Source organism: Otolemur garnettii, unplaced genomic scaffold (genome assembly GCF_000181295.1).
Source record: "Otolemur garnettii isolate 467f Iridium unplaced genomic scaffold, OtoGar3 scaffold00008, whole genome shotgun sequence".
Classification (NCBI taxonomy): domain Eukaryota; kingdom Metazoa; phylum Chordata; class Mammalia; order Primates; family Galagidae; genus Otolemur; species Otolemur garnettii.
Genome location: NW_003852403.1, coordinates 9,875,496 through 9,899,460, shown reverse-complemented (window position 1 = coordinate 9,899,460; position 23,965 = coordinate 9,875,496). Strand labels below are relative to the sequence as shown.

Sequence of the window (23,965 nt, the reverse complement as noted above, 5' to 3'; positions counted from 1 at the left end):
TCTGAGAGGACAAATATCTCAGTCAATAAGCATTTATTCCTGACCTGGCCGTTGGTTGTTAATTTTGGTTATGTGACTGACTTCGGTTTATAGAATAAAGTGAAGGAGGTTAACAAATCCACAGAAAGAGCCCTGAGAGAATAAAAAGAGAAATAGATTAGGGCAAATTTTCATTTGGCATTAATTTCCCCAAAGATGTAGTCATACAGCAAACATTACAAGATTGACAATTGGGTAATAGATGTATAACATGTCCAAACAGCGAAGCTGTTCTTCAATTAACACCCAGCCCTGTAATGCCATATGGACTACGGAGTTTAAGAAGGATGTAGGAGATTTGGCAAAAGTCCAGAGGAACCGTAGGGATGACAATAATCAGTGAAATGCTGTGTATTTGAAGAGCTTTATGGGGTTGGCATTATTTGCCTAAGGAGGAGACACTCGAAAGATATTTTTCAGGTGCCCCACGGGTGGTTCTAGGTAAGATGGTTAACTAGCTACTCTCCATCTTAACCACAAGGTGGATGAAAAGAAAAAGGTTTCCAGTTCTGCGTGCTCAAGTTAAGGTAGACCTACGAGAGTCTTGTGAGGTGGTCACCCAGGGTTGTTGCCAGGACGTGGATTATTTCTCCAAGGGAGCGTTTAATTTTCAACTTTTAAAGAGGATGAAGATGCTTTCTCATAGAGGTGGTCATGTATTATTGCCTGGGCATAGGGAGACTTGAACCTTTCTGAAAAGTTGTTTCTGGATAGTGAGGGAGAAAGTAAGGCTGGACACACCATTTTGGGATTGCTAGCGGAGGTGACGAAGTGTTCCATCTCCTAGTTACCCAGAGCGACTGGGACCTTGGGAGCTGTGTAGTGTCTTCGAGAACTTCAATTTCCATGGGAAGTAGAAGGCTCACTTTCCCAATTCGTTTATAAGTGGGAAATAGAAGATGATCTAAAGTTTCCAGGGGCTGGAGATGGGGCCTTTCCCCTGCTTGTTGTAATGTTGGATGGTTGCTGCAAGGACCTTATAATTTCAGGCTAAAGCCTCTGTATACCTAAAGTACACATTTATAGCTTTTTTCTTCCCTATTTAAGATAAAATACTTAACAAGGAAAATGTCAAACTCCCGGCGTTATTTTCTACTTAACCCTGAATTATCCTACATCATACTATAAGATGATTTTCCTGAATTTGCAGTAATATAGATTATTGAGCCTGCGTCTATAATCTAAAATTTGAGAAGTCTGCAACAGTACATCAAACCTTTGTGAAACTAGAAAATTATACACATGGGAGGGAAGGCAAAGTAAGTAGTTCATAAAAGGTAGAAAAAAGGAGGCATTGTGGAGAGAGCCCAAGGGCAGGCAGCTCGGGTTCCATCTCTCCACCTCAAGTTGTATGATCTTATGTGAGTCACTGAACAGGTCTCTTGATTTTTCCTTCTATGACAGAAAACTCTTGGGTTAGGGCATTTCACCATTCCCCTTTGGTCCTTCGGTTCAAACCCTTTGATCCGTGGCCGGTGTGAAAGCTCTCTCGGAGAAGCAGCTTGGTTGTCTTATGTCCGTTTAGTGAGTGGAAATGCTCTGCCAGGGTTACTCTTCATCAGGCTCTACTGGGTGGTCTGCAGGTTAGTTCATGAAAGCGTGTCGACCTTGGAATTCAGAGCAGTCCTCGGACCATCTCCTCCTTTGCTTACAGTCTGAGTGGTTAATTAAAATGTGACGCCTCTCCCTATTGATACAGGACTCTGCCTCAGAATCCTTCTCACCACAGTCTGCTTCAACGAGGTGACCAGAGTGGGCTCTGGAGATGCCAGGAAGTGGGGGAGTGGGATCTGGAGAGGTAGAGGTCCACCTGAAAGATGTTCTAGGCTAAACTATAGCAACAGGCAAGCCAGCACGAGAACCTGGGGGGAAGCCATTGTGGGCAGGGGTTAGTTTGGTTTTCATCAACATACTTCAGATTGCTAGAATGACCCTGTTTTCACTATGAAGTCTTCTCTTGTGGGTACAAAGAATGCCGTGGAAGATAGGTTGAAGTGATTTAAGACAGTTGACTTTTCAGCAAATAATATATTTGAAAGCCAGTAGTCTTTTGCATAACCATTTTGTCTTGGCTCCCATCTGAGACTGTTTGTAATTTACAGTATATGACATTAGCTTTCAAACCTAACAGTTTCAAAGCCGTCCAAGGAAATTGTTGTCTAGTGCCCTGGAAAGGACTTTGCTCTGAGTATCTTTGAAGACCGGGCTGGGGTTGTGTGTGTGTATGTATGTGTGTAGACACGTGTGTGCATACTACAGAGACAGATTGTGCCTCTGATGACACCGTGAAGGAAATAGTTTTTATATATGTACATGCACGTTACAAGCATAATGCATGTGTAATTTCTGTGTAGTTTATAAGGCAATTATTCCAAATGTACTCAATTTGAAATTTATGGTAAGAACGTGGCAAAGAAGAAAAATATGTTAAGATTTGGGGTTTCATTGTGCATTGTTCATAAAAGGCTGTTGTCAAATCTCTTGACTTTAACAATGAAAGAAAAAGTCTAGTGATGGACGATTAGCGTTTCTGGATGAATACTCCGGGTGGAACCCCGATCTTTAGAATACAAGCAGCCCTGCTGAGACACTGGGCTCATCTCTCTGTTCTCTTCCTCGGCTCCGTGATGCACAAAGGTCTTTTTCTAGGTGACAGATCATGTTGTATTCCAAAGTACACTTTCTTTTAATTTACAACTTAATTTTCAACCTAATTCAGAAGATTGATACTATAATGCTATTTGCAGAAGTATTGAAATGTCAGTAAGTTTTATTGTAGTAATAAAGAGTATTCCATATATCACACACTCTATAGGGATCCTTGCTTTTTGCATAGATCTTCATAGCAACAACCAGTGGCTAAATGCTGGCAATCATTAATTTTTAAAGAAGACATGGTTATGACGAGTTGAGGAATTAAGGCCGGTGGTGAAGAATGAACTTTAATTTTTTGACTTTCTTTTTTTTTTTTTGGTTGCATACTAAGGTGAGGTGACGGCAAGATTATAAAAAATGGCCCAAATCCCAGGTTCCTAATACTTAAAATGCTGTCTGCTCGTAAAAAGATTTTAGTCAGGGAGAGGCCATCTTTGAGCTCCTCGTAACAAATGGGTATCAGTGGCCCATGAAATAATCAATGCCACTAATCCATCCTAGGGCCTGCCAATATGTTAATGGCCCTGGTGCATCGTTATTGCTACAAGACCATAAATCATTCTGGTACCAGAATGCATCGCTGTCGAGGCCTCAAACCCCTCACCTGGAATAAAATGCTGTCTCCTAACAATTAATGTCCAAACATTTTGCAGCTTTGTGCCTTGATTGTTTTCAGATGCTAAAAAAGTAAGTAGAACAGATTGCAAATCAATAAAACTATAAGACAAAGTGTTTTAATAATAGGAAGGTTCAGAGTAAATCATAGTTCTGTGTTTATTATTGCTTTTGGGGTTATAAATAAAGAGTTACTTTCCACCACCTTGCAAAGTGAGCAGGTTAACATGGGGACAGGGTTAACCTCTGAGAACAGGGTTTTCTTCTGTTGTGTTACCCCAAGAAGCAAAACCAGGCCAGTTGGAGCCATAAACCCAAGTCCATCTTGTAGGGCAGCATTTAGTGGATGGTGGATCTGTTTTGGAGTCAATTCAATGAGAGCCTTTCCTGTTGGAAAGAGCAAAAGTAGGTCAGCCTGAAATGGTTTCCTCGGCAGCATCAGGCTTCAGGTAGCCAATGGGATGAGATTTCAGTATGTGATTATTTAAATGGCTATGGTGACACAGGTGATGGGTTCATTTTAAAACAGCATCTAGGGCACTGCCTGTGGCTTAGTGGGTGGGGCACCGGCCACATATACCAAGGGTGGTGGGATCCAATGTGGCCTCAGCCAAACTGCAACAACAACAAAAATGGCTGGGCTTTGTGCCAGGCACCTGTAGTCCCAGCTGCTCAGGAGGCTGAGGCAAGAGAATCGTCTAAGCCCAGGACTTGGAGGTTGCTGTGAGCTGTGATGCCACAGCACTCTACTGAGGGTGATAGAGTGAGACTCTTTCTCTAAAGAAAAAACAAACAAACAAACAAAATCCAAAAAACAGCATCTAAGTTGGTTTGGGGTGCTTGGGAACCTCTACTCACATTTCTTTCCATTAACTTATCTGGCCTGGGAGGTTGGCTTTGGCCGTACAAACATGTGTGCTGAACTGTGAACCAACCTTGGAGGAACTCATTCAGGAAACAGAGTTGTAGCCCATCGATCTGATTCCTTTGGTTGGTGTCAATTTGGTCCACTATTGCAGGTGCTGAGCAACACGATGGGAAGTCATTAACTCCACCTCGTACGGACAGAGCTTATTTGTGTCGGTTATGGTGTTACTTGTTCTACACCTGTATTTTGCGCATGTACCTCTGTGCATTAATGAAATTAGATATTCAACCTGGAAAGGGGGGCTTGTTATTTGTCTGGGAGCAACCTGCTGAGGAAGCAGCTTGTGGGGTGTGCCATGAACAGGCTGGATTGTTAGACTCAGACCATGAATAGAGTTAGGGACATTTAACCCGGACTGAGCCCCTTCTTGTGCCAGGCTGAACACTGTGATGAACTGAGAAGGTAAATAACTAAATGGCATCAGAGTGGCATGTGGGGGGCCGTGATGCCTTTAGCTTTTAGTTAGCCATGGTGTGGAAAAGACACCGTATTCTTCCCACACGAACTCCATGAGCTGTCACACTCCCCAACATGTGCTCAGTAACTGTCATGTAGCAGGAGAAGGAAGAGGCTCCTGGCCTCCGACTGAACACCCTTCTCCTGAAGTCATATGTCCCCAGTGCCCGGCTCCGGTTGGGTGTTCATAGTTTATTTCGGGGCTCAGGAAATAGCACAGGAAAAGGCCAGAAAAACAGTGGCTCCATATAGACAGAAAGACAATTAAAACTGATATGACTCTTAACAGAAGTGGCAAGAGCAGGCAGGATGGAAGTAATTTATTCAACGAATTGTCCAAATACATAAAATTGCTCTGATGTATGGTGCAGCCGTGGGACAGTGGAAAATTTGATAGTTGTTTCCGTTGTGTGAATTACTCAGACAGGATGCCTTTGTGAAGTATGGGGGTTTGTTTAATGTTCTGACAACAATTTAGATCCTGTTATGGTTATTGCAGTGTAATGCTGTAGTAAAAATTGAACATGACACACCAGCAATTTATTATTTGTGTGTTTTTTAACCTTGAGTATCGGATTGTTTGTCCAAGCATATCCTTTGATTTGCTATGAAATTTATTGTTGATAAAAACAATCAGATTTCCATTAGGCGCAAAAAAAAATTATTATTATTTTTTTTTTGCCACGAACCATAGATTTAGGGGAAAAAATTCAGACTAGGCTTACAGGACTTATGACAGGTAGACTTATGACATTATATGGTAATTCAGCATGAAAGAATAATTGTGACACTCTACTTGGTTGTGGAGTATAATCGTGCTGTGAGGTTCAATTCACTGAAAGGCCAAATTATCTTCAACTACATTAGTCTGACAACCTATAATGCTCTGCAGAGGCAATTTGTAGACGTTTCGCAGAGTGCCAGCAAACAGGGCTCCCCATTATGGCACCCATTAACAAATTTGTGTAGGGAAAAAAGTAACTTTTCCATTTTCCTGACTGTTTTCAAGCTTTGCAACATAATAAATATCTAATAGTAGTATTTGCATTGCCATTTACTCTCTTAGTTTTAAAATTTATCTGAGGTATGGGAGGAGAGATTTCTCTCGTCAGCCGTGCAACCCGAGAAATATTGATATTTTCTTTGACTTAAGTAGCAGCATGGTGCAGCAGAGAGAGTGTGACAGAGGCCCCCATACCTTTGTCTTGCTGGCTTTTATGATCTCATTCTCTTTGGCCCTCAGTCGCCCCATCTCTAAGTTGGGAATTACAATACTCTCATCCCTTCCCTGTGAGAGGGCCAAGATAAGGGGGTCCTTGGTATTGTTCTGACTCACTGCGAAGACATTTAAGTTGAAGACATTTGAGAGTGAGGAAGTATCAACTGGTTTGGGGGACAGAGCCACGAGCTGGGACACATATGACTCAGTTCTGTGACATGGGGTAGAATTTCCCTTTTGAATGTGTGGTGTTTGGCTGTACTGGTCTGTAGATGCCTGTGTCTAGAACAAAACCCAGGACTGTAGTGAAATGGATAGTTTTACTATTATCCTCTCACAGTGGTTTGGCTTTTATGTAAGGAGTGAAATAGCTGGGTGGTGCCTGTGGCTCAAAGGAGTAGGGCGCTGGCCCCATATGCTGAAGGTGGCAGGTTCAAACCTGGGCCTGGCCAAAAACTGCAAAGAAAAAAAAAAAGAAATATATAAAACCTTAAATAAAAAGAGTGAAATAGCTACTCCTGTGCAGTAGGAATTTAGGGGCACAATGTTATTGATGATAGATAATCTTTGTAAAAAACATTATTCACAAATTGTATCAAATGAATCCTGAAAATGTTATTTCTGTCTACAGGTGTTCCTGCCTGTGAGAATGTGCAGAGGGCTGTCTGGCTGAATGTCCTAAATGCTGAATAGGATTTTTCTGTTTTCATCTGGGTCTGGGGAACTGGGAGAATCCAGTCCCCTTTGTTCTAAAGGCCAGTGCCACGTCTAGCTTTGTTCTTTCAATTTATTCCTGTAATGAGCGGTTCATGTCCTGAAGTGGGCACTACTGGACTGAGATGGAATTTACAGGGGTAGGGTTTGCAAAGAAAAGCAGGGATAGCAGAAGTGGTCTGAGGGTCCCCTCCTCTTCTTTGTCTCCTGTGGTCAAGGGGTCCTGTAAAAGGGTCCCATTGCCTGGGCACGGAAGGACCTGGGGATAAATCTGCCTCCAGTAATTGATTTATAATTTATGATTTTATAAATCATCAAACTTCCTGCACCTCTTTTTGAGTAGGGTTGTGTGTAAATCACTCTGTGTCACACAACAACATCGGTCTCACTGCCAGAGGCTGACCCTTCATTATGACAGGCCATTAGGCCTCACACCTGCTGCTTTCAGGGGAGGGAGGGTTTCCTTAAGGACAGATTTGGATTCAGCCTTCCTTGTTAGGATAGAAGATGCAGTATCCTTTCGGTCATTCCTACAAAACTTGGTAAAGAAAATTCAAGCCATTAAAAATAAGGCATTAATAATCATTATAATCATTTCCAAGGACTGGGTCTGCTCTTCTTGTTTGAGTGGGAGGATTTGGGCTTGATTATCAAAGCCCTTTTTTATTTTAGCAAAACTTAGGTATTATTTCTAGAACTTTAGAATAGAGATGTTAGATCAGTGGTCATGAGTTGAATATTTTTGCCTTCACAAAACGAAAAAGGATGTATATGTGTGCCTGTGTGTCTGGATCATCTGCCATGCGGCCAGAGGTCCTATTGCCATAGGGAGCTGGATTTCTCGCGTGTGGCTGGTATCTCCAGGGGGACTATGTAGAGAGACTCAATAGTTTAGTGCAGCCAGTCGGTCAGCACTTCTGGAAAAATCAACCTGAAGTTTCCATGCTGCAGAGCGGGAAGCATACCCCTCTTGTTTGATATAAAGGATGGTCTGGGGATGAAAGATACAGATGGAAGCAGGGGAGTCACATTAAGCATGGGATGGCGTTACAGTGGGGAAAATTCACAGGGAGAAGAAAAAAAGTTACAGTGGGGGTCGGTGCTGAGTGGGGGTAATAGATTGTTGTGTAGGCCCCAAGTCCCAGTGGTATAGTTACGGGCAACCTGGAGCGTTCATGTTTACGCATAATGCTCTCCGTGTAATTTCGGCTGAACTGTTGTGGACTTACTTAGCATCCGTAGGTGAGCCACCTGCGGAAAGGGCATGCGGGTAGATTATTGTTGACTTTCTGGTTATGGAACCCAGCTAATCAGTGTGCCTGCTGGGCTATAACTTGTTATGCCTGAGTGGTTTTTACACCAGGCCTTAGGATTTCTTACTGGCAAAAGGGAAAAACGTTCATTTCTCATGGCCCTGGCCCCTACTGGGAGGGAAGCTCTCGTCTCATGTGGAGGGAAAATACACTGGGTAAAAACTTATGCTACCGAGGTTTCCAGGGTGTTTGAAATATGACCAATAGGCCTGTGCAACCCCACTGAACTGTGCGGTTTTACAGAATGGAGGCTCGCACAGCCTTGCACCACAAGCTGGCCACAGACCAGGAGGGATATTGCAGGCTACACTTGGATTTTTGAGACAGTATCAGTTGCTTCCCACGTGCAGCAGGTTGGAGGGTCAGGTGTGGGCGCAACAATACACTCAGGCCATTCTTCCTTTAGCACTTGAGTTCCTTTCCAATGTGGAGGTGGTTTTCCCACAGCTGGTTTCTCCAGGGTTTGATCAGGGAAGGTGCTCGTTCACACACAGGCCAGCGCATGGCCCCTGGTAAGTACTGTCTTACAAATCACTTTCCCCTTTGACTTCCCCGGTAAAGGTCACTGGTTAATTTTACCTCGTGTCCTGCCTGCTGCAGTAGTCTCCGCCAGCTTTCTTCCCTTGAATAATCCCGGGAACAATGCCTCTGGTGTGCAGGTTCTAGCTTGCTCCCCTCCTGTTCCTCGTTGCCATCTTTCACCTGATTTTTCTCCTCTGCGGTGACGCCGTGTGCCCAGTTCCCTGGGATGGAATCTCAATCAGTTACAAAGCGTAGGAGATGCTGAAAGGTCAGCGTGACAGATCTGTCCTCTGAGCGTGCGTCTGTGTGTTTGGGTAGCTGAGCTCAGCTGACCGTGGAAGACGAATAGGCAGTGTGAGGAGTGCTGCCTCAACAGCCTTAAAGTTGGAAACAAAATAGCTATTGAGGGGGAATCGGAGTATTAGGGCGTCATATTAGGAATTCAGAAGAGGGATACTCTTGTCTTCCTTTGGAAAGGTCACGGGCTTTATTTGCAGTGAGACACGCATATGGTTATCGCTCGCTTTTTACTTTCCCCGTCTTTTAAAATGTGTATTATATACCCACTCCGTGTATATTTTACGACTGCTTATTTTAACCAGCAAGCACGATCTTTCACGTGGTGACACAAAAAATATCTTCAGATATGATTTTAGCAAGTTATTTTACATAACAAAGGGCAATGATAATCTGTGGGTATTTCCGTTTCCCTCCGTTAATTCCTTTTCTAGTTTTATTCTGTGGAATTGTAAAAGGACATTTCGAGGGATGGTTTGGAGCTTTTCTAATTTAATTTTATTGTTGTATACCTGTCTCCACTAAAAATGCTAATGTCTGTTAGAAGCTATGCCTTCCATTTCAGGCTGCTGTGGAGATGGGTTTGTTTCCTGGAGTTAACCAATTTGGGGGGAGTCATTTGACTCAATTTTACATTCAGGCCATCTTTGATTTTTTTTTTTTTTTCCGTCTTAATAAGGAGAACATATTTTTTTGAGTGTCTCCTATAAGCCGGGCATAGAATTATACATGATTTCATTTCATTTTCATAATAAACCTTTGAGGATATTATGAATCCCAATTTCACAGATGAGGAAACTGAGGTTTAGAGAGGTGAAATAATTTGCCGGAAGATACACAGCCAGCAATCAGTGAAACTGAGAGGGAAATGTTGGTCAGACTCCACAGTCTGTACTTTACCTCCCCATGACACCAAACTGCACAATCTTTCTCCTCAATGCTCAGCAATCCTAGTCACCATAGAAAGGAGACCTCAAATAACAATAACCCAGACCCACAAGTCCATTAGATTGAACAGTGGTAGGGAGTGTACATATAACCTTTCAGAATGGACTGTCATTAAAAATGATTCTGTGCTTGAACATTTATGTCTAACCCTGGGCCTGACTCAGGGCTCTGTGGTGTGCAGGGTGATGATACAGGGGTGGCGGACACTTGAAAACATGGTCTGTGTCCTCAAGAAGGGCAGAGAAGACTGATCTGAAGCTCAAATGAGTGGTGAAGGTTCACATGTGAAGAAGGCTAACTTACTGTGTGGGGCAGGATGTACGTATTGGAATAGCTCAGAAGACAGGGAGCGCTGGGAGGAGGTCATGTGGTGGGAATGGTGAACTTGATCCCAGCCTTAGAAAAGGGTGAGTGACAGGTGTGATGGCATGCACATGAGTGCCCTGTGCTTCTGGGACTGGAAGGCAGGGAGCTTACATGGAGAAAGGAACTCGGGAATTGTAGCAGATAGGGGCTGAATGAGTACTTTTGGGTAGATGGATAAGTTGGGGTCAGCCTGTGTGTGGGGGAGTTGAGGGTGGAGGTGGTCTTACCACTCACTCCATGTCCATGGCACCCCAGCCATGCTGAGCCCCTCTCGCTGTGGCTGGCTAAGGCCTGCCTGCCTCCTCACCACTGTCCCCTGCAGACGTCATTCCCGCCACTTGCCTCCTGGTCATCACCTTCAGGTCTCAGCTGAAATGCTGGTTCCTCTGGGAAGCCTTTCCTAACTTCCCCATTAGGTCTCATTCTCTTAGCCCTCTTTTTCTCCTGCTGGTGACATTGGTTTTGTTTTATTACAACAACTCTTGTAGTTGTCTCCCTCACCAGATAGGAAGCTGCCGTTCAGGGAGGGCAGTTGGCAGAGACTCAGCATATAGAGAGCAGAATCCTTCCTATATGAGTTAATGAAGGCGTGTGAATATATTTAAATTTCATTAGTTAACTGGGGAATGCTGGGTAGTTCCACGTGATCTCTGAAATCAGAAGGAAGCTTCATTTGCTGGTGCTTCGGCAGAGAAGGGCAGAATCCCCAAGGAAGACAGATTTGTCTTGACATCCCCAGATTCATTGACTTTTCAGAAGTTTCTCACCTTGCCTTTGGCCAACGTGATCATTCTTGCCCATTTTATCTGGACCTTTTAGTGCTGGATATCCTGAGATGGGCACACTTGGTCCAAGCTAATAGATTCTAGAATTGTTCATCCACCCTCAGTAATTTAAATCTGGCCTCAGAAACTGAGAGTGGTTAGTTTTGGGGGGATGAGAAGTGCAGGCAAAGTCATTGAAGTAACAGGGTGATGAGGGCTGTATGTGCCTATGTAGTGTGGCTTCCGTGGACTCTCTGTGTGGCATATCACCAGCAGGCCACTCTGAGCTGACCCACAGTGAAGAGATGATTCCTCTGTCCTGTGCATCAGGCTGCTTTGAATGCCTCCTAGCGCCACCCCAAGTTTCTTATAACACACCACTAAAGAGTTCCTGAAAGTCACTGCAACTCATGTCATCCTGGGTGATGCCTGAATTTAGTGACATAGCCTTTTTCTTTTTGGGGTATCGTGACATGGACTCAAATTTCCCTATAGACCACTGCCTTTGTCATATTCACACTAAGATTTATCTTGTTCCAGGGCCTTTTTAGAATCTGTCTCATAGACTTAAAAAATTTGGTTTGCGCCTCCCTCGTTACTGCTTACCTGCCCTATCATTCGCTGTCTCCCAGGATAAAGGGGCACTGCCAGCACGTCCACCACTGGACTCGGCCACTGATGCATGTGCCATGGACCCACCGTTCACTCCTTCAGTGTGGGGATTGACTCGTCACTCCCCACCTCAGGTGGCACAGAGATACAGGAGATCCCCTCCGGGGTGGGTGCTCCTGGGGACTTCTGAGGTTAGGTTCTCCAGCTTCTTGATGGCTGCATCATGTTGGGGCAGACAGAGAGGCCTGCTGCAGTCTGGTAGATGGCACCAATTGCTTCTCTCTTATCCTGCAGCCTGTCACTCTGTCACAGAAGCAAATTAAATTGGTCTGCCATGGGTTGCTCTTCATAGAACCTGCTGGACGTTCCCCCACACCCTGGGCTTTTTTAGGTGATTGCAAATTGATTGTCTTGTGATTTAGACACATGGAGACACAGACTTTCCTTTGGAGACTTGAGTTTCTTATATGGATCTTAAGCTTTGGAACCTTTTTTTAAAAAGAAAGATCCCTCATTTCTTCTCTCTCTATAAAGTTAAATATATAGGAGACTTGTTGGAAAGGGGGAAATTAAAAAAAGTAAAAGGCCAAGCCCACCTCAGCTTATACTAATCTATACTTTTTAGCAGTTATTTCTGAGAGAGTGATTTATTTGCACTGACAGCTTGTTACTTATGGTAGCTGCTGCCAGCTTCTGAAGTAATCTGATAATGTCAAAATGTGAAGGGAAGCTATAGGCTTTCCTGTGACTGACTTGCTATAAATCATGTACCTTGCTGGTGTCTCTATAAGGATGCTTGGGTTCATACTGATGGAAATACAAATCAAATATAAAAACATGGTAACCCAGCTCAGAGATAGAGATTTTGGATTAGGCCTATTAGATTCATAATTTTAAGTAAAACAGATTGGATATCATAGGGGTTGTGTTTTGAGACTTCGCAACTGTCTGATGTGGTAACTTCAAGGACAACACCTACCTTTGAAATGGAAGTGCAAAGAGGTGTACCTTTGTCCCTTTCACGACACTCATTTATTTTTGAGCACCTCCTGCGTATCAGTCAAGGGAAAGTCTGACACTGTTGTGTCTGTTTTTTTTTTTTTTTTCGTAAATTTGTGTATAAGCTCCATGATGGTAGAACTTTATCTTGTTAGTGCTATATATATACATCCAGTACTTAAAATAGTGCTTGGCCCACGGTAAGTGCGCAGTAAATGTTTGCTGAACAAGAATAGGAAGATCAGAGTTTGAATAGTATTGTTGGCAACACCCGGAGTCATTGCCCAGGGAGGGTCATTACCATGTCTGGACCCTCTGGAGAGTCCCCTTTTTAGAGCTTCCTGTAGGTTTCTAGTAAGGCATTTTTCATTCTGTAGTGTCAGAATGACACTGGTTGATATGCTGGTCTCCCCTACTATAGCACAAGCTCTAGTGGGTCAGAAACTATGTCTGATTAACCTTGGACTTCCCAGCGCCTGGCACATGGGTGGCACTGAATAATAGTTCAAATTCATAGTATAACAGAACTTTTGTAAAATTAACTGCCTGTATCTCAGTGTTTTCCCAGACACATAATGACACTGAAAAAAGTCTGAAGTAGATGCATTAAATCCCAACAAGGCTCATCTTGCCAAGCGTCACAGAAGAGGATTTTTATATCATTCCTCTCGTTTATCTGCGTGTTCTAATTTTCTACAATGACTAGGTATTACCTGTGAAAGGAAATAGTAGTAAAGGGAAAATCATTTAAGTTTTTTCCCCTAACATTTTTACTTTACACATGAAAAGATGGATTTGTGAGATTTGTGTGCGTGTGTGTGTATAATAAATTTTTATCAGTTGCTTCAACTACATGCATCTGGGGAGTTTGCTGAATAATGGGATCCTTTAGTAAAAGGAGCACCTGCTCTTAAATGTGTTTTGGGCATAAATCTGGTTACTGAGTGACTGGGTGCATTTAAGGGAGGCATGCCCATGTTTGGGAAGGAAGTGAGTGACATGGAATACCCAGTGCTGGGGAGGACCTGGGCAAACCCTTGGGCTGTCCTCTAACATCTGGATATTCTTGGGCAAGAGTGCAAATGGAAGCCCCTATACCACCCGTCTAGTCTAAGTGTTTAAAGTTATGAGCCAAACTAACAAATGATAAATAAACTAACGCTCTATTCTCTCATTGTGACAAATATACTTTCATTAATGTCTTGAAAGTCCAGATTTCAATTTGTGATTCTTCACCTCCTTAGGGAACTGGAGCAGGGCAGTATGGTGAGAGCCTGCCCTTGTCCTGACCATCCCCCATTTCTGTGCAACCCAATTCTCTCTTGGCTGCTGAGGAGCCTGTCACATATGTGTCTGGAGTCAACACAGCCCTCAGGTTTGTCCTCTGCTCAGCACAAGCAGCCATGTCTCAGGACTAGGGTTTACTTCTGTAGGATGGACCAGGGATGGAGTTCTGGAAACCCCAAGTGGGACTTTGGAAGGTAGAGGGCATGCTCTGGCCTGCTCCTGGGCCCTGTGGACTTTGACCCCCTGTGGACTTCTGACCCCATGGACTTCTGAGCCCAGAGGAGGCCAGAACAGGGCTCAGGAGAAGGGGTCTCAGGACTCAGAACTGGAAGCTACACTACTGGTTACAGAAGCGTGCTGGGAGGCTAATCCCTCGTGGCTCCCAATTTGAGGACAGGCCCCATGCCTCCTGAATCATGGCCCCAAAGATCACCTTAGGTTCAGACCAGCTTTTATAATAATTCAAATTTTAGGGCGTGAGACTCTTTCAGAGGGGAGCTATGTTACCGTGAACAGCTTGAGCACTGTGAGTTGTCATGACAGCCACTCTCAGGCTGCAGCCACATCCCCACCTTTAAAGAGCAGGTGCTTGGAAGGCGCTCAGTGCAGGGCTAAGTGCTGAGTGGGCAGAGGTCCCCTCTGTTGTTATGGATTGGTTCCCATGTCTTACCACCCAAGAAAAGGCAGTTCAGGTGTATAACTGCCCACAGTTCAAGTGAGATCGGGGAAGCGGCTTGTGTGCCTCACACTGTCATATCTGTCATGCTTGTCTGTCAGCCTCAGGTAAGCTGTTCCCATCTCCAGGAGCAAGTTCTCCATCTCCTCACCTAACTTCACAGGCAAGCTCTCTTGGCCTTTCTATGTGAGTGCCACAGTTGGACCTGCTTTTCCCATACAGAGTGAACAAAAGTGAGGAGTGGCGGAGACTTTTTTCTTTTCTTTTTTTTTTTTTTTTTGAGACAGAGTCTCACTATGTCACCCTCAATAGAGTGCTGTGGTGTCATAGCTCACAGCAATCTCAAACTCTTGGGCTTAAGTGATTCTCTTGCCTCAGCCTCCCGAGTAGCTGGGACTACAGGCACCTGCCACAACACCTGGCTATTTTTTTTTTTTTTTTTTGGTTGTAGTTGTCATTGTTGTTTGGCAGGCCCAGGTTGAGTTTGAACCCGCCAGCTTTGGTGTATGTGGCTGGCACCCTAGCCACTGAGCTACAGGTGCTGAACTGGCTGAGATGTTTTATTGACATGATAACGTGGCCTCTGGTGGAGGCAGATGCAGGGTCACATGCTGGCTTCTTCACGAGGAAGCTTGATTCTTCTTGCTGAGCCATTGTGGGAAAGGAAAGGAAGAGAAGGGGATGCTTCCCCAGGAGTTAGCGGAGAGCAGGGAAGCAGCCTTCCTTCTTGAGATGGCTCACCTTTCAGTGTGCTGTATCTTCCAGGAGGGTTAGGGCGGGTGGGGAGGCACGGGTGTTGGGATCATGATAGTTCTCTGCGGACCTTTGGATTTGTTTGTCTAAGGTAGGGGGAGGGATCTTGAGGTCTAAGGGAGACTTAGAAATGGACTTTTTTTTGTAGCAGTCTACCTGGACATAGAGGAAGGAATTTGCTATAGGAAGGAGACTTCTCAAGCCTTTTGCCTTCAAGATTCTTTTGCTTGGAGCTCGCCCAGCTCTGTTGTATGGGAGACACAGGAGACGGTTATAGGATTTGTGTGTTAGTTGAGGAGCCTGAGATCAATGGCGCGTTATTTTTCTGTTGCCATTTGACTGCCCGGGTCTGGAGGATTCTATGGTCTTCTACATTTCTGCTGGCTTCAAGGGTTATATTTGGTTTTCCAAGATGATATAAACCCAGAGGTGTAAGAAAAAGTTAAAAAAAATAATAAGGCTGAGCCAAAAAATGGATAATCATCCAATACTTATTGAGAGAGAGAATGAGGTCGCACACATGGGCGTTGGGAGAACCAGTACCAGGGTCACTGAGCAGAGAGGTCTGACATCTCCCATCACGTCCTCTGATTTCTCGGGCAGGTGAAAAGTCACAGGATGAGTATTTCGCATAGTTGGACTCGAGTTCAACTAGTTTCTCTAGTTCTCAGTATCCTTTTTGTTTAGACCAGAAGATCATTCATATTCTTTCAGCTTTAAGAATTTCTTATTCAAGTCTTAATTATACCAATGTTTGGGAATTCCTTTAGGTTACAATTAACTTACCATTGATTCATATATGTGTTCATTTACTTGTGAATTTTTTTAAAATTTCAGATTACTATGAGGGTACATATGATTAGGTTACATTTGTTTATTAGGTAAAGTTCAAATTATAGTCGAGCCCTTCACTCAGGGGGTGTGCTGTATACCCTTATATCTAGCACTTTATTTATTTGTTTATTTATTTATTTTTGAGACAGAGTCTCAAGCTATGGCCCTGGGTAGAGTGCTATGGCATCATAGCTCACAGCAACCTCCAAATCCTGGGCTTAAGTGATTCTCTTGCCTCAGCCTCCCAAGTAGCTGGGACTATAGGCACCTGCCACAATGCCTAGCTATTTTTTGGTTGTAGTTGTCATTGTTGTTTGGCAGGCCTGGGCTGGATTCAAACCTGCCAGCTCTGGTGTATGTGACTGGTGCCTTAACCGCTTGAGCTACAGGCACTGAGCCACGTCTAGCTCTGTAGGTGAGAGCCAATCTCCCTCCTTCCTCCCGTCTTCCCTTCCCCCTACTTGAATTTAATTGTTTTTCTCTCGTGTGCGCAAGTAGGTGTTTATCTATTGGTTTCATATTAGTATTGAGTACATTGGATCCTCTTGTGATAGTTTGCTAAGAAGAATGTTCTTCAGTACTTGCGAATGTTTGAGTCCCTGCTATTTGCTGGGCACAGTGCTAGGGGACACTGAGGTGACCAGGAAAGACATAGAGTCCCCTCTTGTAGCACTTGCCGTCCTGCAGAGAAGCTTGTCTGCTCAGTATATGCTAATAAGGCCAGTGGACCATGGTATCAGGAAATAGGCTAGAGGGGTGCCTGGGATTGGGAGAAGAAACTTGAGGGGTTTAAAGACACGTCTCATGCATTTGTCTTTGTTTTTTAAGTCTTTGCTCAACGTCTTTTGCTTATAGAGGCCCAGCCAGAGGGTCACGGGATAGAGCTGCAGGCTGTCCTTCTTGATGCCCTGATCCTTCCCGCTGCTCTTTTTCTCCTTCCCTTGTCACTGTCCCCTCCCACTTCCCACCTTCCAGCATCCGCTGTAATTTACTTGGTCATTAGGATGATTGTAGATCGTCTGCCTACCTCATGCTGGAATATACGCTTCACAAGAGCAGAGATCTTTGTCCTCTTTGTTCCCCAACATACTCCAAGTGCCTGGAACAGTAGTGGGCACTCAGTAAATACTAGATTAATAAGAGACTGCGTGACTGTGGTGTACAGAGGAGTATTAGCATGATGTTGGGAAAAACTTGGTATATTATTCAGGAAGTCAGTAGTCCTGAGAAATTGACGGCATTAATCTACCACTGTTAGGAAGGTCCTTTTTTTTTTTTTTTGGTGGGGGGGAGGTTGTGTGTGTTGATGTATATTGGCAAAATGAAAAGTATTTTTGTTGGTAAAGACCACAGGATAACCTAGTACCTACTGCCTTGCTCAGAGACAGCCCTCCCATGTTTATTTGGTTGGGTTGAATTGAGCTGTCAGGAGTTTTATCTTTGCTCCTGGGTAAAACCAACAATCAGCAACAACACAACAGTGAACTCTGGGAGGAGTCCTGATGCGTGTTCTCCGTGGGGAGTGCTGCGCTGGGCTGTTGCCTCCTGCGTAGCCACGCTGGAAGCACCTGGCTCCTGTGTTCTGCTGTGAGTTGAGGCTCTGGGTTTTATTTTCCTTGGTCAAAAATTCTCTTTGTCATCCCAGAGCACTTTTCAGATTGTTGAAACAAAGTGTTTCTCCTTGAGCCTTGGGTTTGTGAGAGCCTGTGACCATCATCACCAGTCCGTGGGCAACAGAAGGCACTGTGAACTCTCTGCAGGGCGGGCCGTCCAGCCCGGAATCTGCCTGGGGGCTGCGTATCCATTTCCTGCTGATGCAGGAGTGAGACACAGAGAGCCTGGCACACACCGTTACTTATAAAAGTTCTCCTATATCTGCCATGAGATGCTTGCACTGTAATCATGAACATTTTCTCTTTGTTGGTGAGACTGAGGGGTAGGTAAAGGGTTAAGAAGGTGAGAGTAGGGTGGGGCCAAGACAAAAAATCTAAAGGCCCAAATACACCAGCTTCTTCCCCAAACCCTCCTTATTTAGTAAATGAAGGCGCGTGAAAGTGGAACATTTGGCGCTTTGCACCAATATTATGGTGTAAAATTATAGTTAGGAATATTGTGTAAAAAGCGTAATAGTTTGCAGTTATAGCTATGGTGAGAACAGCAGGCAAGACTATAAGCTTTAATTTATGTTGTGCTTTGGACATTTTTCAGAAACTATTTACCCATTACCTCTTAGGTCAGTGGCCTAATAATGCAACAAAGCACTTTTTGAAATTGCAGATAATTTTCAGTGCTCAGATCTCTGTGTAGTATTGATGGGGAGGGTGGTTGATTAGGACCTTGGGAATTGTGCTTGATGGGAACAATCTGGAAGGAGTGAAAAATTATTAAACACACACAGCGGGAGATGGAGGATTTACCATTGTCGTGCGGCGCTATTAATTCTCATTGCTCGGTACAGCGGCTTGATTGCATACTGTGAATACTGTTTATTGGAGAATGGGTACAATTTTGCTGCAGTTGTTGTAATGTAATACTAAATGCTAATTAGGCTTCTAACAATAATTAGAACCTCTTGCCAGACTTAGGAATAGAAACACTCAATTGAATTTACAGAAACAAAGACCTTTAAGCTATGCCAGCAGCAGCGTCGTCGACTTTAAGAAGTTTTTTACGTTTTAGTTACAGAATTGCCAACACGTGTACATATATATATATATGTATTTTTTTAATGGTGTGCATAATGAGTTCATTTATGTTCTTGATAGGATTATTTTCAAAACGAGATAAAGCAAACCATCTCTTCCCCCATCAGATGAAGGAAAACCACAAACGTCGGTATAAACCCAAATGTACCTTTGTCGCTATGCAGATGCAAACTGCCGTGCTATTTAGCAGGGTGGGAAGACAGGGCTGGGGCAAGGAACTTGGCTGATGTGGGTACTGGGGTCATTCTGAATGCTTAAAGTTTTTCTTGAACCCCATGTTTCTTTCCTTCCTGTGTACACACACACACACACACACACACACACACACACGGCTCAAATACCACCTCACCTGATTGCTAATGTTGACTAATGGGTCAACTCCCTAAGTTGCCTTCCTCAAGCTCCGTCACTAGTCAGAAGCAAACCAAGCCCATAGAATTCTGAAGGCATCAACTCTTTTTTGGGGTGCTTTGTCAAACCTTTCTAATTAACCTGTATGGCAAAATACTCCCAGCAACGTAAGGAGGGTATCAGATGTGTTCAGCAGTGAGAAAGAATGAGCTAAGACTTTCCCGGGCATTCTCAGAGCCTAGTGGGTTCCTCCCATCCCTGCTGGGCGGGAGTGGGCTGGGCCATCCCAGGAGTGTGTGTGTGGGTATCTCCAGAAGTTCAGGAGGGCTTGGACCTGTTTCTTGGCATAGGGGCCCGTTGCAGCTCTGTGATCTGGGTTTATCTGGCAACATTAAAGCATTTGTGGTTGGGGTGTCAATGCTGTACTTAATTTCCTCATCCTCTTTTGTTTTTCAACTCAGAGATTCAAAAACTTAAGCGAATTTCACTGGCTTTCCCTTCACAAATACACCACATGAAACAACTGAGAAGGCCTCGTCCCTCTTAATTTTAACCCAGCCTAAGTTGACTGGCTGTTCTTGGTGCTAATAATTAGCGGCTTGACGTGATGTATCATGTTGTCCCTTTGTCTGGAGCCATCTGGTAATAGAAACATAACCCGGAGTCTCTACTCTGAAACAGCATTAAAAGAACCTCCACTCCTTCCTGCCGCACCAGGGCCAACTTTCTGGGTGAAGTGAGTTTTTACAGGTTTCACCGGTTACCAAGAAACAGGTTTTATGATGGAAATACTGGAAGCACCGTCTTGCTCCAGCCTCCAGGGTGAGGCCTGGCTACTCTAAGGAGAGAAGCAATTTCCTGGTTTCTCTCTGGTTTGGGTTAGAGTGGCCATTTTCATAAGCTGTCAAGAAATGACATTCACAGAAACTTCCACTTTCGTGTCCTTATTAGTATTTCATCAAATTCCTCAACCGAGTGTCTTCCTACTCCCCACCTTCAGTACAATCCTTCTTCTTTTTAATCCTTACTTTTGAGTTCTTTCCCTTTTTGTTTCTGACCTTCTGCACTTGTCCCCTTATCCCAGAGCATTGCCCCTGCTGGTGGGGCCTTTGGTGTGCACCTCAAATCAGAGCTGCCTCTTAGGGTTACCCCAGCGGGTTTCTCCTCTCCGGAGGAGTTGGGTTACATTCCCTCTCTGCCACTCTCTGGTTTGGAAGAGACCCACCCTTTCTTGCCTCACTTTTGGACTCCCCTGGTGCTGTGTAAGTTCAGTGATTTGCTCAGATTCTCTCCTCTCCTTGATTCTTAAACAGCAAAGGCGCACTCTATTTGTTTAACTGGGAAAAGAGCAACTGTTTCTAGCGTTCTCCTAATCTCACCTGAAATCTTAATATTCAGTGCGAGGAAAATCATGAATAAGTAATCAATGACCAAAATGCCTTGCCTTCTGTGGACGATTCCTCTGTGGACGATTCCTCCGTGCCCAGGAGTGCTGTGCGGGATGCTGGGGTGGGAGCTGGGGGCTGAGGTTGGGTCCAAACGGGGTTAAATGCAGCTTGGTGACTTGAGGGAGGCCCCTGACATCCACCTGTCCTGCAGTTCGTGTGACATATGCCTGGGACGTTTCTAAGGAGGCACTGCGGGAGCATTTGTGTCTGCATCTTAGCTAGTAGATCTGATTTGGGGAGGCACTCATGTTTGGGTCTCCCCTTTCTGAGGACACTGTTTCTCACGCTGGTCTGCTGAGGGACTGTGAAGGACGAAGCCCAAGGGAGGCAAACGATGCTTGCTTTCTATTCGCCGGTTACATTTTTCTCGTTCACAAGTCGGTGGCACCTGCAAATGGAAGCCTTGCTGAGGTAGCACCTGGCTGATTAGCAACTTGTGCTGGTCCCCCTCGCATGCTGACCGTTAAATTACCTCCTATCAGGCCGGGGCTGTGTGGCCGCCGCCCAGAGGCGGACGGAGGTCACTTCAATATGGCTGACATGTTCTGTGTCTTACCGCAGCGTGTCACATGCAACCAGCGCGGCGACTTTGACAAAGTACTGCAGGGTGACCTGGTAGTCTCGGGTCAGAGTGAGAGAAATTGGTGTTGTACTAAGATGTATGTTAATACATATATTATTTATATGGGCATTAGCGAATGCTATTGTTGCCTCAGCACAAACCCAGGCCCAGAGATTGGCCTTGGGGTTTTTGCAAGCTTACTTTATCATGTTTCTCCCCACCCCCTCCTTGCTCATGAATAATTAAAAACTTAAATTACTTGCCATGTACAAAATTCATATGCTGGGAAAATAGCTACATGAAAATTAATTTTCTGTTCTGTGAGACTGACGGGAAATCAATTAATCTTGATGTATTATTTTATGCAGAACAGGGTGCAAGAACCTGGGGAGAGAATGGCTACAGCTGTTCTTGTTGGTCGGGCCATATATTATCGTTGGCGGGTTTGACAGCTTCTGAAGGAAATGGCTGAGGGGTATCAGGCAGGTGAATCAACTGTAAAAATTTATTGGAGGATACAAACTGTTTCCAGGGGACTGATATAAAACTCACACTTGAGAACTGAAGTATTGAATGTTTTTGTGACTGAAGCAGCTTGTTGTCAATATTTATAGCTTTTCTCTTTGTTACATGTCCTATTTGTTTGATTAACTAGTCAGATGTTAGTGTCTGTCGGTAATTTATCTGTTGTGCCTTCTGTAGCATTTTTGATACATAAAGATTTACCACTAGATAAATAAGGCAGCTCGCACAATGCAGTATGCTAAATAAAATGACAGAGCTGTTTACCGCGTGCTACAAGTTTTATAACTCACGAGGTAGATCAGTAACTTTTGTTTACTGGTGTCACTGTTAGTTGAAACATGTCTCAATGTATTAAATACTGGGGAGGGGGGTAAATAAGGTTCTCTTAAATAAGCAGCGATTATAATCAACGCATACCTCATGGTAAATTATTTAAGAGGCTCTATAAAAACGTTTATGTACAGCCATACATAATGCATACATTTCTGAAACAAAATAAAATAAATGCGTGCTTTTAGAATAGGCTGCAGTTACATTCCTTTCCCATGCTGTCGACATCCATTTCCCCTGTAGATGACGGAGGTGTGAGATTCAGACAAATGCTGACACAGACAAATGGTAGCCTGCAGCCAGGGGCGGTGGCCTGGCAGGGAACTTCTCTCCCGGTTTGGAGAATGGTTGCTGAGAACGCATGTGTGTGCGGATGGCATGGCGGGTCCTCACAGGCTGGTGGGGCTGGGGGGCTGAGACTGACTTCTTGTGGCCTTTTAGGAAGCCCCAGTGATGCGTGGATTTAGGGAGAATGGATATGGAAGATGCTTTACCTAGAACCCCTCTTCCCACTCCCAGGAAGTGGGAGAATTAAAGAGCAGTAGGATCATTGATCTCTAAGAAATTCTCATGAGCACTCAGGACCGCCTTATCCCTATATACAGTGTTGGAATCTGTACCATGTCCAAGCTGTTTACTCTTCAGACATCACGCTCATGGCATTTCAGCTAAGAATCTCAATTTCTGTTGGACAGCAACAGGGTTGGCAAATGGTAGTGCTTAGTAAGTAGCACTTGAGACAGATGGCCTGATTTGTGATTCAATTTCTAATAATTCATCAATGAATTATTAATAGCACTTATTATGGAGGTCATTATGATACTTCGAGAGGCATCAGAAGAGTACCTTGCACGGAGTACCTTGACAGAGTAACCTTTACTCTTATAGAAGCCTGTCATTAATAACATGTATATATGTGGTATATATTCATTTGGATAAGCATATTTTTTTTTATTAAATCATAGCTGTGTACATGAATGCATTTATGGGGTACAATGTGCTGGTTTTATATACAATTTGAAATACTTACAACAAACTGGTTAACATAGCCTTCACTGCACTTTCTTAATTATTGTGTTAAGACATTTATACTCTACACTTAGTAGATTTGACATGCACTCTTGTAAAATGCACCATAGGTGTAATCTGACCAATTACCTTCCCTCCACCCATCCTCCCCCTCCCTGCTCTTCCCCCTCCTCTGCCCCCTTCATCTTGGGCTATAGTTGGGTTATAGCTTTCATATGGAAGTGGGGTTTGATTACATATGGGTTTCATAGTGGAGCCGAGTACACTGGATACTTTTCCTTCCATTCTTGAGATACTTTGCTAAGAAGAATATGTTTCAGCTCCATCCATGTAAACATAAAAGAGGTAAAGTCTCCATCTTTTTTAAGGCTGCGTAATATTCCATGGTGCACATATACCACAATTTATTAATCCATTTGTGGGTTGATGGGCATTGGGCTTTTTCGATCCTGCAATTCCTCTACTAGGTATATATCCTGAAGACCAAATATCACTTTATAACAAAGATGTTTGCACCAGAATATTTATTGTAGAATAATATTGTAATATATGCTTAATAAGCATATTTTAAGGGAAGTTTATTGATTCACAAGAGGAACTTCCCTTGTTTGGTTAGACTGGGGGTTGAGGATGGTTGGGGATTGTTCTGTAATAAATTACCACCAGTTCAAGTTCATGAAATAATACTTACTGGTTGCAAAATCTGGGCCAGCTCCCCTGGGTTCTCTGACTGGGTTCTCATAAGGCTGAAATCAATGTGTCAGCTCAGGTGCATTTTTTTCTGGAAGGTCTGGGAAGAACCTTCTTCCAACCTCCAAGTTGTTGGCAGGATAGAGTTCTTTATAGCTATATGACTGGGGCCCCTGTTTTCTTGTTGGCTATTGGCTGGGAGGTCACACTGAGATCCTTTCCCCAAGGCTTCTCCATCTTCAAGTGAGCCGTGGGGTCTTTCTCCTGCTGACTCCTCCTTGCCTTCTCTTCCAGCCAGAGAAAACTCTCTGCTTTTTTTTTTTTTTTT

The 23,965-nt window shown here is 44.0% G+C and overlaps 1 protein-coding gene across 1 annotated transcript in view; it reads left to right on the top strand.

The window, feature by feature from the left end:
* Positions 1 to 23,965, top strand: part of LRMDA (leucine rich melanocyte differentiation associated) — a 1,056,075-nt gene that overhangs the window by 275,792 nt on the left and 756,318 nt on the right. The window lies entirely within an intron of this gene.